Below are 8,330 nucleotides of genomic sequence, written 5' to 3'. Positions count from 1 at the left end.
AGTCAAGGTTTGCACGTGCTGAATCACTCTGTCCTCTATTTTGTAGAGGCTATGACTATGTATGAAAGAAAGTTAAGGACATGTCAAAATCTTCAAAACATTTGGTAATAATAATAATAATAATAAATTATATATATACACACACACATTACAATTATTTATTTATTTTAATATTTTATTAATTATTATTTTATTTCATATATATATATATATATATATGAAATAAAATAATAATTTATTCTAATATTTTATTAATTATATATATATATATATGTGTGAAATAAAATAATTATTTATTTTAATATTTTATTAATTATTATTTAATATTAAAATAAACAAACGAAAATAATTGTATTAATTATAATTTTATTTCATTTATATATATATATATGAAAATAAAATAATAATTAATAAAATATTAAAATAAAAAACAAATAAAAATAATTTTATTAATTATTATTATTTCACACACACACACACACAATTAATAAAATATTAAAATAAATAAATCAATAGAATTGTAATCTCACACAAAAGACTACATCAGATAGGAGTCAGAAGACACATTAGTATACCTGGTGCATTTCCTGCTAAAAACATTAATTTTAAAGACATTAGCGATATGCGCATTTACAAATAAATTGTCCTTATGTATAAAACAAGCAGGCCAGCAGAAGACGAGCTGACCCTCTGCCAACCACCAATGAAATCTTAGAATACCGAGGAATCAATTTTTGTGCGATTACATAAATGACAACTTTCAACAGAGTTATAAAAGGTAGGAATTCAGAAACTTTTGTTGTGTCTTGACTCAATCTATCAGAGGACAGGCCTGAGACACCACAGAGTGCCCTCTCTCCCCCATTGGGGCTCTGTTCAATGCCCTATTTCCGGGACAGGACACAGTAAATTACTTGCTCATTTTACAGGGCCTCTTTTGACAAATCCACAATGCATTTATTGATTCACTTTCTAAATCAAATAAGCCCCCCGCCCCCCTCGCATTAATACCTAGAGACCCCCTACCTGACACAATATCCATTCTGCTGCAGGAAAATGAAGTTTCAGTCGACATGGATAATGAATTCATCCTGCATTGCTAAAATAACTCTAATTGCCAACCACATGCCGGAGCAATTGGAAAATAATATTAATGCGCATTTGCTAGGTGTATTATCCATTTGTCCAAGTCAATAAGAACTGTCATTAAAAGCGGCAATAAAACTCACATTCCGCCTGCTTATTTATCTCACAGGGAATTCAAACTTGCATTTAGCACATTTTGCAGACTGATTACTTATCACATTACAATGCTTTTTGCAAGTTAAAATTCAAATGAGATGTTTCTGGAATGAATGGTACAGTTTAATTTGCATATTTATTATCTTTATGGGTAAGGTTCCAGAGTAGAGTTTGAAAGTAATCATAAAAGCGCATATTTCCTCCTCATCGCACCATTTCTCATCAGCCGTATTGGCCCATTTCGACACTTTGCTTCGAAAACAATGATTCTTTGCATTATTTTGTGAGCTGCATCTAAAAAGTTATAAATACATTACGTTTAGCAACTCTACGATGTGTGTCAGGCAGGGCGAAGTTGAAAAAACAACAGATGTTGTCTTGGGTCCCTTTCAAATAATCCACAAACAGCCCTCCAATATAGACAAAACCAACCTCAAGACCCATCTAAATGAGACCTTGGGGTCTCTGGAAAAAAGGGCGACTACCTGTGATCAACGGCTGCTTTTGAGCCCCTGGTTCACTTCAGAAGAGAATAAGCAGAAGGAGGACGTTGGGTGCTGAGCAAGGGCATTTGGCTTTGGTCTCCATGGAGATAAGAGTAAAGGAGGATGTAAGATGAGAGAGGGGGAGAGGAAAGCCCTCCGTGTCTCTCTCACTCTGCCTCATTGTTATCAAAATGACAGTCCTGTGGGTGAAATGAAATCCAGGCGAGTTAGCTCCGTCTGGACAGAGGTTAGCACTCTGTTCATCTGTGTGGGAATTATAGGCCGGCCCGATGCCGGCGGCACATGGGTTTAGCTGTGACCTCAGACACGGCCTCTCTCAGCAGAGGACACATTCTTTATCACGCCCACTTTCCGAGGACCCTACCCCAAACCCCAGCTTCTGCCACACACACACACAGTCAAATGCCAAGACACAAACGCACACACACCAGTATCAACAAATGCTGTCAAGATCTTAAAGAACAGATAGACAACTTAATGTAATTATAACCCCTAAACAGTCTTTTGGCAGTAAAATATTCCCATTTTTACCGTCCTTCATATCACACATCTTTCTGGGCAAAACAATTATATGAGTTTTAGCCAAAATTTTTGCCTAACACACAAATAAACTCATCAGATAAGAGGATAATATGGAAGTTTCCCTGAGAGCATGAGTGTTTATCACTGTAAAAAGATCTTGCTGAAATTAATGTATTGACACAATTCTGAATAAAACGCTTTTTAAATATTTTAATGTCATTTAGCAGAGAATCAAGCCTCGTTACTAAGTGCAACTTGTATTCAATTAAAAAATGAGGGGCCTTATTGGGATGAATATGGATATGAAATTTAAAATGAAATGAACGTTTTTTTCCCCCCATGAAAATAAATAAGACTTGAGTGATATGAGAGACATGAACTTAACAAAGCTATATAGCAAAGTGGTTCCATGAGACGATCAATTAAAACTTTAGTGAATATTATGCAAAAATGTGTCTACAATATACAAGTACATATGAGAAAGGGGCTAGTTGTCACATGGGGAGGTTGTTACACAAATACTTTTTAATTTACAATTATTAAAAACGTTTAATCAGCAAAGATGCATTATATAGATCAGTGACATTTGCAATGTTACACAATATTTCTATTTTAAATAAATGCTGTTTTATGCACAGCTGCACTACTTCCTGAACTTCAGCCAGCTCCTTGTTTCCTGTCTGCCATTATTGGCCAAAGTTGATTAATTCAGGTGTGTCTGATTATTGTTGCCATGACTACTGAGGTCAGGCACACCTGAATTAATCAATTTGTCCAATAATGGCAGACAGGAAACAAGGAGCTGGCTTAAGTTCAGGAAGTAGTGCAGCTGTGCATAAAGCCAATTCATCAAAGAATCCTGAAAAAGTACAGCCTTTTCAACATTGATAATAATAAGAAATGTTTCTTGAGCACCAAATCAGCTTATTAGAATGATTTCTGAAGGATCATATGTAACTGAAGACTGGAGTAAAATATATATAAAAACAAAAAACAGTTATTATACATTGTAATAATATTTGACAATATTACTGTTTTTATTCCTGTATTTTCTGTTTTCTTGTAGCCTTCTTGAGCATTATATATACACACGCACACATAACTGCAGACAAGTGCTGAACTTCCAGCTCTCAGCTCATCCAGATGATTTCCATAAAACATACTGTATATAAAGGTGTCACTCTTTCCAAACACATCTTCATATTTATACATCATATATGCAACATCAAAACAATATTGGTATATGCAGATAGCACACGCATAACGCTCTCAAAGTTGTATCACACTATGACAAATACTTTCAAACATAAAGAAGAAGAGGAAAAGGCAAAGAGAGAAAGCGAAAGAAACAATCAATCAGAAGGCAATTCGCTGGCGGCTGCATATGCATCAGATCATGTCTCATGTCTTCAAGGATTTTCAGAGCGAATCGTAAAACAAAACTCCATTACCTCCTGCCAGAGCATGCAAATGAATCACACCATGGGGTGAGAGGGAATTAAAGAGCCTTCTCTAATCAATGACAAGCCAGGATGAAACCCTCCCATCCATTCCTCTACTCTCCAGTAACAAAGAAAAGCTTCCCACATCTTCCCTATGTATCCGTCCCTCTGCCACAGGGCACACAAACACACGCTGAGCCTCAGATCCAGTTCAAGAGGCCCGTGTCACCTGACAAACAGGGTGCAGGGGCAACATAGCTCACCTGACCCCTGACATTTCAGAATCTGCTGTACTCAAACGTACGTTTACGCCATGTGTGAGAGTGTTTGCGCACAGGGGAGGCCGGTCCGCACACACACAGATGTATAAATGACAGGCTGGGCCTGAGGACGTCTGTTGGCGTTCCCGCTCCAGCCTGTCTCTCCTCTCCTCTCTTTTCCGGTCCTCTCCACCCGCTTCCCACTGCCAGCCTGCTACAGCCCGCAGGTGAGGAGTCTGTGGCGCCATATGGAGCGAGGAAAATTAACAACGAGGAGAAAATCTCCACAGCAGCAGGAGGCCTCTATACCCTCTCTCACGCTTTGGCTCTCCGCTCTACCTCTCCTCCAAACAAAATTCAAAGATGTAGAGAGAAAGAGAGAGAGAGAAAGGAGGGGGTGATAAAATTAATGGGGTTCAACACTTTAACACAACACCGGCGGCAATATTTGCACAGAATGAAAAAAGAAAAAAACGAAAGAGAGAGAGAGATTTCTTCTTACAGTTCGGTCATATTGTGGTATTATAAATCAGACCCTGGCTTAAGTATTTTACGCCCCTGTTTTATAAATGTACATTAACCCCATTTGCCCCCCTCTACCTCCGGTAGATAGTCCTGAACGCAGGCAGATCATGCTGAGGGAGATTCCATTGTCCCTGGTGTGTCCTCATGTTTGATACCATCATGGAGGAAAGGTCCCCCATGGAGCCTCTCCCGGTCTGGGTCATTGATTACAAAGAGCCTCCTGGTTTTGTCTGACAGATGTGAATCTGTGCTATTTAATTTGGAGCGTTCCCCTCAAAGGGAGACCATTAGCCCATCCAATAGGAGCGCAAATAGGATTCCATTAACAACTAGTGTTTCCGTAGAGCCAAGAAATGGGGGGGAAAAGCTGCACTTTATGCTCCCGGAAAGAGGAGGAGGCCATTTGCGTGGGGCGACGACCTGCATAAAGTGCGTAAACAATATAAAGCGTAATCTGTGTAAAACATGACGTCGTGCGACTGACAAACGGCCGGCCTCTCATCACGGGGGTACGACTGCCACGTGTTGGTGGGGAAAGTGTCCTTGTTTGGCACCGGAGGAAGGTGGGGTTGCTAGTTAAAATGTTAATAAGTGTGATACAATTTTAATTTAACAGCCTTCTGCATTTCTAATTAGATCAGCGTCTGTGACTAAATGAGAAATAGAGAGAATCTTTGGCTTCTTACACTCGAGCTACAGTTTGTTATGCTTCTGTTTGTTGTTTAGAACTCGGTTTACTTGGTAAACTTTTAAACGACCCCTAAATATGATGATCCCACTTTAATATGCATGCTATTATAAGCACACGTTGCTTCCTTTTACTTTTCATAATACTTAAGCCAAAACAAATTACTTTTCTACAATATTAGGACATTTTTCAGTTATTTTTTTTTTTGTGAAGTGCACTTTTATATAGCACATAACAGATGGATTTTTACACTTTAATTAATAAATATATAATACATAATAAATATATAATAAAGTTAGCTCTGTCCACAATTAAACTGAGTGATAAAAAGATGTGGACCGCCAAAAGAGGCATTTTCCTACATGTTTCTGCTGTAGAGAAGCATCTCTGTGTGTAGCCTTGCAATAAAAGTGTGCATAAATTACTTTATGTAATCATACAATGTAGATTAGCATGATAATGGTGGTGTTAATAGATGCTGGGAAGCAGGGAGTGACAGCACTCTGAAACGAGACATGCCGGGGGCAGAGCGCACACGTATACACACACATGCACACTCACGCACACAGACACACCGCGACTGGGAATAGCCAGTCGCACAGGCCTCAACGCCATCTCTATGACTATGAGTGACAGAGTGTGGAGCCACTTCATCTGTTTTCCCCGAGGCACGCACAGTGCTTTCACTCTGCCACAGGCTACGGGCCGCAGGGGAGAAGACGTTAATGTGGGCAAGTCAACAACTATCACTTATTCATTCAGGACGGAAGGTATTCAGTGGCAACGTTGAGTTGCCACAGAATACCTTCTGAATAGGCTACCCACTTAAGGCTGTGAGTTTTTTTAAGGTAAAGATTGAAGTCGAAGATCTTTTTTTTCCATTATTGTCACATATATTCAATGCTTTTCGAACAAGAAAAAACGTAGGGCAGGAATTACTGCGAATCTCATGTGAGTGACAGGTTATCCCGCACTCGGACCGAAATACACGTCATCAGAGAAGAGAATAAGTATCGCTGCAAGTGGGAGGAAGTTATTTTTTATTAAAGATTACCAGAGCACATGTGTTTGCACAATCATCTATACTGCAATATTCTTTAAAAAAACAAGATGATTTCATGGTGACTTGAAGTAACACAGAAGACCTCATCCTGGTTATATTTGCATGCTTAATTGCGATATCTGATTTTGGGATTGAACGGAGCATGCCTTCTCTGCTCTTGGAAGGACTTTAAGCTGCGTTCACACTACAAGCGACTTTGTCGCTGCAGGTTGCCAGTGGCTGCGCTGGAGGGCGTTCCCACTACTGGTTGCCTAGTGATGTTTCACGGATGTTACTCTATGTTAGACAACAAATATGTTTTACTGCCGCTACAAACAAATATTTTGGAAGGAAAAGTCTTAATATAAATGGAATCAGTACATAAAATGCATAATATTAAAGATGAACGAGAAGCAGTAAGTGCTCTTTGCCATCGCGGCTATTTAACTGCAGCAAACGGGCAAATACCAGTCTATCTGGGTTCCCGAAACCATTCAGTCATGGAGTACTGAATGTACAGTACACGGAGGTCAGACTGATCTCATGAAGTAGCGTGTGTATGACACGCCAATTCGTATTTCCATTTTTGGCGTGCTATCAACACGCATAATCGCTTTTCAGCGTGTTTATGAACGCCGTTGACTTAACGTTATTACTGTATATATAAATATATGACTTACCTCAACCCCGTTCCTAAACCTAACCGTCACTGGGGTTAATGGCATTTATGAGTGTTCCCTTACCATCCTAGGAAAGACAAACATAGCTCCCCAGATGTAGATCTACATTTTGCTTTGTTTTGCTCGGACATTTGACGGCGTGTACAGACACGAGGAATGACGCGGACGTTAATGGCGTAGACATACATGCATACACGCAGATACACGTGGATAGCTCAAAATGCGTCGAGATAACACGCCACTTGACTCAAAATTGGCGTGTATGTTTACGCAAAAGTCATGATGTCATGTTGCGGAGATAAATCATCCATTATAGGACAGTTTCTGACTGCTAAAATGAGCCTTAGCGCTGATGATTTTGTGAGCTTACACGTCAGCTTCCCATTCTGGGAGGTATGATGGTGTTGACCATTCTCTATTGGGTGTCAGGCTACCTGCTGCTGGACGGACTGGCTCAGAAGCATGAAGAAGGGCAGCTGGTTTAATCTTCTAATAGGCGTCCAATGGCTTTGAAGAGACCTCTGCTCCCACGACCGGATTTCTCTTCTTAAAGCACCACAACCATTAGTTAATCACCTTTTTATGGCCTCCTGCGGTGTGACTCAACGCAGTGACTACAATGAGCATTGGTCAGGCACTACATATATTAAAGCTAACATGAGCATTGGACCACTTCAGAGACAACATACAGCTCAAGCCCTGTTTCATCCTACAAAGACCCAGCAGGCCATTTCAGTCTATCAAACACCCAAACAGCATGAAGAACAAAAGACTTACTCACCAAGAGGGTCCACTTCTCCTCATCCTGGGGCTTAATCTGAGTCGGGCAAAGTTCAAGACCCCTGCAATTTTGTAAGTCTCACGATCGGGCTTATCCACAGATGTCTAGGAATCAAAGTAGGCACAAATGTGGCCGAGAGGAACGGAGCTTAATCAGTGCAAAATCAAGCCGTGTGGATATTCTTTTTCTTTAATGGTTCTATCAATTGCCAATAAAATCAAGATTATGTCCCAAACTATCAATAAACAGCAACGGGAGGGATGCAAAGCTATTTGCGGTGGCCACAGGTAGTCCGTACAGAACAGATGTAGAATCAATAGTCTTAATCAGCTGAACACGACTGCCATATTGAAGTGTAAATCGAGACTTTTATTTCAAAAATGGACTGCAGTGATGATCATTTACCTGCGTTGAAACACACATTGACAATACGCAGTCTCGGGGGGCCGGTTTCTTGAAACAGAGAACCAGAACCTGCCCTTCTGACAGCCAGGGTAGATGGTTCCTTTCAGACGGAGATGTGGGGGTCTGCATTACTGAAACATCAGGAGATAGACGAATGAAAATTAATTAAAGTTGGTGCGTGTAGTGAATGACGCGTGGCTCGGGCAGCACTGGTGCATACAGAAAGAAGGCAGCTCT

The sequence above is a fragment of the Pimephales promelas genome, chromosome 10 (assembly GCF_988280905.1).
Source record: "Pimephales promelas chromosome 10, fPimPro1.hap1.1, whole genome shotgun sequence".
In the NCBI taxonomy this organism is placed as follows: Eukaryota; Metazoa; Chordata; class Actinopteri; order Cypriniformes; family Leuciscidae; genus Pimephales; species Pimephales promelas.
Note: the sequence above shows the minus strand (reverse complement) of the source record.